The following is an 11,641-nucleotide window of genomic DNA, read 5'->3' as shown; positions in this document are numbered from 1 at the left end:
CTGAACTGTCGGATCGACATTCCAAGCTCTCAAAATCCAAAACGTAACTAGTTGCATGACAAACAGCTCGATCGTGATGCCGTCTGAAACTAACTTTCCTTCCTTACAGTTGGAGGAAAATGGCGGCCGTCTTCTCGTCTTCTTCCCTTAACCTGTCTGTTTCTGGTCTGCAACATCAACAATTGAATGCAGTTCCTTTCTTTTTCTTATTCTCTGCATCAGCCGTCATCCATCTCAAAGAAATTCAATTTGACTGATCTATTCTTTTCCATTCTTCTTCAAGTGTCGATCCAGAGGATTTGCATGGAGAAAAAGTAGCCAGACCTGAAGCGTGGGCGTTGGAGTTTTTCTTAGTTCTTGCGCATGAAAAACCATTTGCGTACAAGCTTTGTACAGTACACTAAAACGGGGGTTGATTGAAGTCTGGGAGATGGGGAGACCTTCTTTTCATTTTTAAACGGAGTCGTATGAACCACGTTGTACGAAATAAACAAAGTTTTAAAGCGTTTTCTCTTTTGTTAAAGAGTTTTGGTCTCGTGGTTGCAACAAACCAGAATAGTCTAAGAAATGCACCATTTAAGCTTTTTAGTAGAAAACGTGAAAAGAAAAATAAAAACTTGTTCCATTGCCGGGATTTGAACCCGGGTCGCCTGGGTGAAAGCCAGGTATCCTAACCGGACTAGACGACAATGGATACATGTTACAAAGCTTATTTAATCTCTTAGTGTTATTTCTTCCCCTTCAATGACCTAAGAGACGGGTACAGTTCTTTCTTTGGCTCTCTCAGTTTGTACCCTACTCCAATCATGTGTACTCAACTCCTTGTGATTTGTATTTGAGTCCTTTAAAGTTTTCAATTTAGTAGGCTTCTTCTTGCACAAGTGCTTGACTCTTATTTTATGCAGTTGACTTCTTTTCATGATAAAGAACCTCAATCAAGGTGGTGAAGGAAGAGAGGAGGAAAAAGAGGAGAAGAAAAGAGAGGAATAAAGAAGAAGAGAGGAGAAGGAGAGACGGCTAGAGAGAGAGGGAGAGAGCTTGGGAAAAGAGATAATAGGCTAGGGACGATTTTATGAGAAGAGAAGAGACTTAATGCTCTACGCCATGCCTTGAGTCTCTTATTTATAGTTGTAGAATGAGATTTACAATTACTACAATGCCCTTAGGGTTACAAGCTTTGTAAAGAAAAACACATCTTACTTAATTACACCCTTATGCCATCCTTATGAAAAATTATTTATTTACCTCCTTTGCCACCTTTTGACGTGGGAGAGGAGTTCTCTCTTAATTTATATTTGTGCCACTTAAGTTGTGTCTTCCAACATGGTTCTTAGTATCTAATTTGGCTTCTTATCTTGTTACCTTAATTTGAGACTCCTTTCTTATGTTCATTTTTTAAATCATGCTAACTCTTTCTTCTCCTTTTGGCTTCATCAAAATAGGCACAAAAACTTACTTAGATTTATCTTGAAACCAAAAATAAAGTCGTATGTTTCCATATATGTTCAGATTTTACAAAATGAAGACCTTGAGGTTCTTTGGATGATATAAACCAAAGCAAACAATCTAAGCATCAATAGGTAGAGGTGGAGTTGAAGTAGAGGGTTGATATGTAGGAGGCTGTTCCAGAGCTCTTCCAAATTCTTCAAGATAGTCTTGAAAGCTTGACTATCTACCTCCATAGGAGTTCATGTATCAGTCCTCTCTGGCTCCCCATGGACTAGGTCTTGTGTCTCTCCTTAGTGCTCATCCATATGAGGATGATAAGGAACCTCCTCAAACTATGGATGGATCCCAAAGTGATGCTTGATCCAACCTATCCTCTCATCCAAACAATCTAGCCTCAGACAAATTGAATCTCTGAACTGCTTGAATTCAGAGCTGAGCCGAGCAAGAACTCCCCAAATCCCATTCTTTGATGGTGTTGGCTCGTCAAATGCTTCTTCTTCTTCTTATTCTCCAATGCTTTCTTCTTGTGCTTGCTCAGGAGGCTGACAACTTGATCTTCTTGCCATGATCACCCTCCATGTTATCTTGCTCACTAGCTCCCATCCTCACCTAATGGGATACCCAAGAATCATGTTGGGTCTCTTTAGGAGAGTAGTGATATCTTATCCATGGAGTAAATTTATGTCCTTCCTGACTTGACATCCATAAGTTGTTCTAGGACATAAGCACCTATGTCCAACTTGTGACCATATTTGATGCAATAAATCAGTACAAAATTTATTTTCTTCACCACTTTACTCCCTATGAAGTAGTACCCTACAATGAAGGAGGTTATCCTATCTCCTCTAATTGACCTTCTGTTTCTTATATTCAGATTTGAAAATGTTCTAAAAAATTGGAAGTCTGGAATTATCTACTTAATCCTAAACCATAGGTTCAGTTTTAAACTAAGTGGAGGATGACCTCGAAGTCCAGATTATCTTTCCAGAGCTGAAGGAGCTCATCTTTGTCAAAGGGAAGGCTGCTAGGCATTGTAGCCTTCTTCCTAGCTTTGTATTTTTCATATTACAGGGCAAGGTAGAATAGACGCTTGTTCTGGTGTTGGAGCAGTCTCTGAAGGCTCTTTAGGAGATTGAGATTGCTTTGCTTGAGCTCGAGGAGTAGGGGTTTTCCTCATTCTTCTTATCAGAGGCTATTCATTATCTGGTTTACCATTTACGTGTGCAATCTCTCTTGCTGGGTGTAGATTAAGGCTTTTTGAGATGATGGTGGCAAGATTTGGGTATTTTTTATTTCCCATTCTCGTTGGATTTGGGTCCAAAGACTTGAAAATTGGTTTGGAAGGGAAAGGGTTGTGTGGGAAGATGAAAAGTTTAATTTTTTTTAGTAGAACAAAAGTTTTTTTTTTTTAATACTAGGAGTCGACTCTATGCCAAAGGACTCAACTTCTCTAGGTTGCTAAGTGTTGAAACTTAGGATTTCATGATGTATAATCATAGTAGAAGAGAATTAAGGGGCGAGAAAAAGAAGAAGAGTTGTGAAGATATGGCTTTAGGAGGAAAAGAGGAAGAGTGACAAATTTGGAGAAAAGCGGAGGAAGAATAGCGCAATGGACTTATTCCAAACCCTCCCCCTTAAGCTATACTTATAGATGATAAAAGTAAAATATTATAATTATACCCTTCACCCTAGTAAGAGTGAAGATGAAACATAAAACATAAACTAATTACATTAATGACACTCTAATCACATCATATCTTCCAACACTTCTCCTCAAGCTAGGAGGTAATGGTAATGATCCCAGCTTGAAATGAATAATATGGATCTAATAATAATCTCCTCTATCACGGTTTCCCAAGGATAAATACGAAACCGGGCAGAAACTTTCAAAGGGTAGAAATGGGTGATAAAACATAAGTCGAAACCAACCTTAAATGATTTCGAACAAATATAGTGATAATAACCACTAAAATGGCTGTCATTCACAAGACCATAATAAAAAAACCCAAGGGTACCAATAAAAAGTCTCAATGGACTTAAAAACACCCATATATATATATATATATATATATACAGGACCAACCATAACAACAGACCAAAAAGGCTTGGCCAAAGGGGGTAAGTGAGAGTAAAATAAAGTATGGTAGGAGAAAAACTGCCAAATAATAAAAGGGTAATGGGTAGGGAGGAAGATAAGATGAAAAAGCCAAGGTCATCATGTGCTTTATTTTCCTAAGTAATTTCAATTATTCATCAGATGAACCAATGTCAACAATAATCAACAAATAATGAACCCAAGGCAAGAAACTAGGAGTTCTTTAATAAATTTTAATGTCTCAATCAAAGAGACACAATAGCATCCACAGTAATGAGCCAATGCCCAAATAACATGTACCAAATAATGAAAGTCCTTAAGAGTAATAAGGATACATGAAATAATCCTTAACGAATCCATCCTTGAATAATAAGTTGGAACCAAGTAATAAGATGCCAAAAAGTTCAACCAAGTGTTGTTAATCTTCTAAAAAAAATAACTGAAATGAGTGTTGTTGGTTCCAAGAGTAGCTAGAAGGTCTTCTCAAATATAGAGAAGAGTGAATAAAATAGTAATGGATATTGCTTCCACCCTTACTGCATCAATGATTAATATAGACACCAAACTGAGAGCTAGCCATATTAAACCAACTAGTTAGCAACCAATGACATAAGTGTCATTTTTTTAATATAGTTCACGTTTAGAGATGTAATTACAGAATGAAACTGATTATGAAAGGCAAGATAAAAAACTGAAGGCAAAGTTTGAAAGGGTTTCATTAAGTGATAGGTTGAGCGAGGCTGCTCCCTTCACAAGGAGATAAGTACACCGAGTGCCGATCCAACATGCCGTTTAATATGCTGCGAGGATTTCTTGTAATCAGAGAAGAAACACACATTTTGAATATGATCCTAGATCAAAATCTCCTTACATAGATACTACTGTAATTTGTAGTATTAAATCAAGTAACTACTTTTTTGGAAGTTGCCATAATTCGGATGGAATAGGAACACTCTTCTCTTTGACAAATAAATTAAGGAAAGTTTTTGAAAATAAGATGATCTCCTAAAGATTCTTTCTAGATATTTTAAGTTAACAATTTTTTTTTCAAGGGTAATCAGGAGATACTTTCCTGATATTGTTGATCAATAAAAATAATTCAAAAAGTGAAGCAAAAAATTCGGCTTAAATTTGGATCTTCACATGCAACAAGATACCAGCATAACCTTTAATTCTTCATATGAAAATTTCTACTTAAATATAGATCAGATTGACATAAATTTTTTTTCCTTATGAAACTAGGCTTAAATACCTTTCATCCAAGTATAATTTATCTTCATAAAATTTAAATTTTTTAGATAAATAATCTGATAGATTTTGGACACTGTAATCTGGCCGAACTAAGTACTCTAACTTCTTTGGCCAGCATGCCCATTGACTCTTTCAAGATCGATATCTCCATCTAAAAAACTTAGATTTAAAATCGTTTCAATAGGTAAGAAAATAGATTTATAGATATTTCTTTTGATATATAATTCTCCATATAAAGTCTTATTCTTGATGGCATAAAATGGTTCGAAAGTTGAAGGTTTTGATTGCTACACAAATCTTTTCTACTACTTGACCTTTGCTGCTTCAGATGTTGATTTCTCATTCTATAAAAATTTGATTTCAATGATTCTGTGAAACTAGGCTCAAATGTCTTTCCAACATTGTATATTTTTCTATATTAAATTGTTGGAAGATGGGACCAAGCCCACACGACCAAGGAAGACCCACACATCCAAGTGTGTGGAAGATGGGCTCAAACCTACAAGACCGAGGAAATCTCACATACCCTAAGAGAGGTGGAAGATGGGCTCAAGCCCACATACCAAGGAGAAGGCTCATAGGCTCACATAGTGATGGCAAAATGGTAAATAAAGAGTTATCTCATAGAGATGACATTGATATATTTAGTTTAAGTTTTAGGGGCATAATTATAATATTATAGTTTTATCGACCTATAAATTGAGCTTTAGGGGGAGAATTAGGACACAAGTCCATAGCCTCTTTCTTCCTCTTCGTTTCTCCCAAAATATCGTCTCTCTTTTTCTCCATGAGCTAAATCCATGGAGTCTTGAAAATCAACAGAAACATATGGTAAGAGAGTTAAAAATGTTTAATGAAAAACAAGAATTGGGAAAGAAAGACTCATCTTTTTCTTTTTCTTTTTCTTTTTCTTATTCTTATTCTTCCTCCCTTTATTCTCCTTTTCCATTTCAGGCCTTTGCCCGCATTGATATCATGTTGAAACTTAGGATTCCATAATTTATAATCATGGTAGAAGAGGATTAAAGGGTGAAAAGAAGAAAAAGAGTTGTGGAGAGAGTTTTAGCAGAAGAAGAGAAAAAGTGACGACGTTGGAGATGAGGAAGAGTGACGGATTTGGAGAAAATAGGAGGAAGAATAGGGTAATGAATTTATATAGAACCCTCCCCCTTAAGATATATTTATAGATGATAAAAGTAAATTATTAGAATTATACCCTTCACCTTAGTAAGAGTGAAGAAGAGACATAAAACATAAATTAATTACATCAATGACACCCTATTTACATCATATCTTCCAACACTCTACATCTCTTTGGAGTTTGTAGGGTCAGCTCCATTGGAATGATTCAACTCCTCCTGCTTTGAGGATTTGACTCTTGTAAAATGGATTTGACTCTTAAGCAAAAGAAATTTGAATTTCTTCACCAAAATTGCATATTTATTATGCCCAAATAACTTCTAATTTAGCATAAATTTCAACGCTTAGGGATTTTGTAAAAATATCAACAATTTGTTCATTAGTTGGGAAAATTTTCAAATTAATTGCCCCTTTTGAACTATATCCCTAAGAAATTGATGTTTTATTTCTAAGTTTTTTTTCCTTCAATGATACAAAGGATTGAAAGATAAATTAAGAATAGATGTATAATCACAGTTAATGGGAATAGATTCAAACTCTATGTTATAATCCCAGAGAGTCTACTTCATCCAAAGAATTTGAGTGTAGTTGACATGTATTCAGCTTTAGCAGTTGATAGGACGATGCAATTCTGCTAACTATTAAGTTAGGCAACTTTTGAGAAAATGACATGTACCTGAAGTACTTTTGCCGACAAGATCATAATCCAAGTACCCTATAATAGAAAAATCCTCAATTTTAGGATAGAAAAATCCTCAATTTTAGGATAGAAAAATCCACAATGACTTGTACCTCTCAAATACCTAAATATCCTTTTTACTGCCACTACATTTTACTCCTTGGGATAAGCTTGAAATCTTGCATGAAGACACACAATATATTATACGCCTAGCCTACTTGTTGTCAAGTAGAGGTGACTACCTATTACTCGTCTACTATTGGTTTAATCCATACTTTTACATGCTTCATCTTTGCTAAGTTTTATTACCGAGCTTAACGAGGTTGCTACACTCCTTTTGTCTTCTATGTTGTATTTTTTAAGGAGTTCTCTAACATATTTAATTCGGGATGTATAAATCCCATCTTTCACCTATTTTACTTGCAACCCAAAACAAGGTCAACTCACCCATCATGTTTATTTCAAACTCACTTTGCATTAGTTCTGAAAATTCATTGCAAAGTCTTCATTTGAAAAGTCAAATACTATGTCATCCACATATATTTGAACCACCAAGAAATAAGTCTTTGTTCTTGATGAAGAAGTTGGTGACTACTTTCCTCTATTGAAATCATTTTCTAATAGAAAGAGACTTCATCATCCCATACTCTAGAGGCATGTTTTAATCCATACATGATCTTTTTAGACATGGTTTGGTATGGATGAGTCCTCAAAACCTAAAGGTTGAGCTACATATACTTCTTCCTTTATGAGTTCATTTAAGAATATTAATTTTACATCCATCTGGTAGAGTTTAAATTTTTGAAAGCAAGAAAATGCAAGTAAAATCCTACTACATTCTAATCTTGCAACATGAACAATTGTTTCATCATGATATGTACCCTCTTCTTGAGAATGGCCTTGAGCCACTAATCTAGCCTTATTTCTTATTTAGTTTTCCTTACTCATCTGGTTTGTTTCTAAATACCCATTTTCTCCTATGTCATTTTGTCCTTTGGGTAGAGACACCAATTCCCATACATTGCTTCTAGTCAATTGATTTAATTATTCTTACATAGCATCTATCCAATGTAAATCTTTTAGAGCTTCTTTGATGTCCTTGGACTCTAACTGGGAAATAAAGGTTTGATCTATACCCTTTTGAGCTTGGTTCCCCTTGAGTTTAAGATCACTAGGTTCTCCTATAATGAGTTCAATAGGATGATCAACTTGAACTACATGCCTTAGGAAGCTCACGAATTTCCTCTTCCCTTATGTGTGGCTGAGATGAATCAAGAGATTCATTGGGATGTGAATTTTCTTCATGTCTTGAATTTTCATCCAAAGTGAGATCTTGAATTTTCTCTTGCTCTTCATGACCTCCTTCTTCATCTTCGTCACTATTTTCATGGGTATGAATAGTTTTCTAGGATCACTTTCATCAAATTTAATATAGATAAATTATTCCATCGTAAAGGTTCTCCTATTAAAATACTTTATAGCCTTTGCTTCTAGTAGAATATCCTAGAAAGATTCCTTCATCATATTTAGGATCCAATTTGTCTAGGTGATCTTTTGTGTTTAAGATGGAACATTTTCATCCCAACACCATGAAGTACCCAATGTTGGGCATTTTCTCCTTTCATAGCTCATATGAGGTTTTACCTAGTTTTGACTTTTATGTGCACTTGATTGATAATGTAGTAACTACTTAGGTAGGATAAATTCATTTCATATAGTCTTATATATTTTTTGGATTGTTCCACTTTTCCTCTCTGCTACCCCATTTGTTGAGGTGTTCTAGAGGTTGAAAATTCAAGCTTATAGCCCTTTCTTTTGCAATACTTTTCAAAATCTCATAGAATTTCACCACCTTTATCATTCCTTATTCTAATGATTTTATAATAAATTTCATTTCTACCAAGGTAGACCTTTTTGTGAATTCCTTAAGTACACCAATTTTATGAACAAGGAATAAGATCCATGGGTATCTAATGTTTTCATCTACTATTACACATACATTAAGTTTTCCACTCAGATTTTGTTGACTATAGGTTGACTCCCTTATTACTTTTGATGATAACAAAACTTAATAAAGCTGACAATTAAACGAATGAGCATACACAAGACTTCAAACATCATTGAAAAACAACTCTTGAAGAATCACCCTTGAAGAAGAAGACAATGTGAAGACTAGAGTTTAGGAGTGATTGATGTATATAAAAACTCAGTCAATATGTAAGAGAGCCTTCCAAACTCCTCCTCTTAAGGTACAATGCTAAACATGGAGCTTTAGGACATACATTGCATTTACACATATTTTAAAACATCATACACATCTTTTAAAACATGATAGAGTATTTAGATTCAATCTATTGGTTTTTAGGACTCCATATATAACAACCTTAGGCAAAGGAGATAGGAAAGAAGAATAAGAAAAAAAGGAGAAGAAAGGAGGAAGAGAGGAAGAAGAAGAAAATGTCAAGGAGAAGAGGAGAGAGATGAGTGAACGTGAGGGAAAGAAAAGAGGAAGAATATGTATCTAGACTTATCCAAACCCTCCCCTTAAGCTTTATTTATAGATTCCAAAAGTACCAATATTACAAGTATACCCTTCATCCTAGTTGGAGTGAATAAGAGACAAAAATCATTAGCTAATTACGTCAATGACACTCCAAATTATTCATATCTTCCAACATAGTCATTCTCATGCTTTAAAAGCCAACTTAGTCGAACTAGCACTGGAATGATCGATCAACTTATGCCAATGATCAACCGTCTAGAAGTGCACAAGCCAAGTTTATAAAGCATGATCGATCGATCATCTCCAACATGGCCCTTCCATGCTATAAAGTATGATCGATCAACCTATTTGGATTGATCGATCAACCCATTTGGATTGATCGATCAATATTGTCGAACCAAAAAAAAATTACATGGAATTATCAATCATCCCACTTGATTGATTGACCAGACAGAATCTTGCCAAATTAGGGATATGAAGCATGATCAATTATAGCAAGTTCATTGATCGATCATACTTGCATTGCATTGCCAGAGGGAACTCTGATTGATCAATTATCCCCTAATAATGATCGATCAACTTAACTTTTTAGAATCAATAGTAACATATTGAGTGATCAATCTATTGGTCAATAAGTGACATCATGTTATAAAAAGAGCCATTATACATGATTGATCGATCATTCACTTTACAGTAATCAATTAATCAATGTACTAATTTTTGCAAATGGGCAAATAATGGCTAGTTTGGATTGGGGAATCTATAAATACCCCCACCAAATCTCACATAGAGAATTTAATGAGCATTTATTGGCAAATCCATTAGCCTTTACTCTCAAAATTTTGCAAATATTGTCTAAAGTGTTTTTTAGTGAAAGAGAGCCACAACCTTGCATATTCTGAACTCTTTCATCTGCCTATTCTTTGCATTTCATATAGTCAAACTCCTATATACTGTCATTGTGCTGAAAAAAGTGGATGCTTAGATCTCTCAAGGAAAATGTACTCTCCAAGTAAAATAGGTGTAAGTAGATTTTTTCTTTCTTTGTTTTTATTTTGTGAAAGGTTCATCTAGCCAATTTCTTGGGGAGATTTTATTTGAAAAAATGTGTATTTGAGCTACACGTGGCTTAAAATGAGTTGAAATCTCTATGTAATTCCAGCTATTAGAAACTTGAAATAGTATAACTTCCCAAGAAGGGTTCTTGGGTGGTGAATACCAATAGGGGATCATCGATAAAAAAAATTATTTTCTCCTATGGTGTGTAATTGATTTTTTACATTCAATTTGCTATATTACATGCTTTACATTACTTGCCTTTCTTAAGCTTTTAATTTGTAAATTTGAATTCACCCCCCTCTTGAGAGGCCACCTGGGCCAACAATTGGTATCCTAGCAGGCCAAATATTTAACTGAATCAAAATCCCCTTAATTTTAAATTGATTAAATGACATCTCAAGACAAAGTGTTTCATAGTCGCCTCCTTCCATTAAAGTTGTTTTCCTTAAATATTTCTTCAGTCTAGCATCTTGTGTTTTTATCACTTCTGAGCAATGCCTAGACCCACTATCTAAAAAGAATAGGCGTGTGTCCAACATCTAGCTTGAGTGAAGTCTTTTATTCTTCACCCAAGAGGGGATTTATGTTTGAGCTACCCTTAAAAAGTGAGTAGTCTTTTTTTTTAGCCCTCAAGTTGGGGGTTAGATTTACGACTTTATAATTGAGCGGAGTATGTTTCAGACTATGACCATTTTGACTAGTGTATGGAGATTTGTTATATGTCTAGGAGTGATTTTCTTCTCCCATATTGTGTTTTGTTCAAGTTGAGTCTCTATGTTCTTTTTATCCCCAGCTTGAAGGGGAAAAGTAGAAGAAGAAGTACAAAAAAGATGTATTTTGTTTCACATGTTGTGGCAATTTTTATGTAAGCAAAATATTCAAGAAAGGGGGAGCACAAATGATGAAGTTTTTGTGTCTATGAAGACTTTTTTGTGGCACAGAAAATTGAAGACTAAGAATCATTTTCATTGCAAGCTGAAGTTATAAACTCCATCTTGAGGGGGAGTGTTAAAGAGAAGATATGGAAGGCGCTTATACGACTCTCACTAAGCCAGAATTAATATGGTGGAATCTTACAAGAGTCTCATATAAGGAGGTCTCATAGAAAAGTCTCAGTTTAAAGGTGGTTTAGTTATGTTAGTCATATATTTATGTTGAGTTGTTTAATTATGCTAGGACTTATCTTTAAGTGTCAGACTTTGGTTGTAATTGGGATAAGGGTACTGTAATTGTAATTGGACTCTATTACTTTCCTCTATTATAAATAGGGACTCATGTACCCATAATAAAATAAGTCAATGAACTTTTCCTCTTTTTCAGAAATTCAATAGAACTTTAGAACATACATTGCATTTACACATGTTTTAAAACATCATACACATCTTTTTAAACATATAGAGCACTTAGATTCAATTATTCTTATGCTTTAAAACTCAACTTAGTTGAACTTGCACTGGAATGATCA

At 34.7% G+C, this 11,641-nt stretch overlaps 1 non-coding gene across 1 annotated transcript; it reads right to left on the bottom strand.

Annotated features, from left to right (window-relative positions):
- Positions 1-620: 620 nt before the first annotated feature.
- TRNAE-UUC (transfer RNA glutamic acid (anticodon UUC)) lies at positions 621-694 on the bottom strand. Its single transcript has one exon. It is a non-coding gene; the product is annotated as a tRNA-Glu (tRNA).
- Positions 695-11,641: the final 10,947 nt, after the last annotated feature.

This window comes from Aristolochia californica, unplaced genomic scaffold, assembly GCF_029961685.1.
Source record: "Aristolochia californica isolate CCGP_79_NKW_82.1479 unplaced genomic scaffold, dmAriCali1.0.hap1 SCAF_1, whole genome shotgun sequence".
Classification (NCBI taxonomy): Eukaryota; Viridiplantae; Streptophyta; class Magnoliopsida; order Piperales; family Aristolochiaceae; genus Aristolochia; species Aristolochia californica.
The sequence above is the reverse complement of the archived record's forward strand: the minus strand, read 5'-3'. Positions and strand labels throughout refer to the sequence as shown.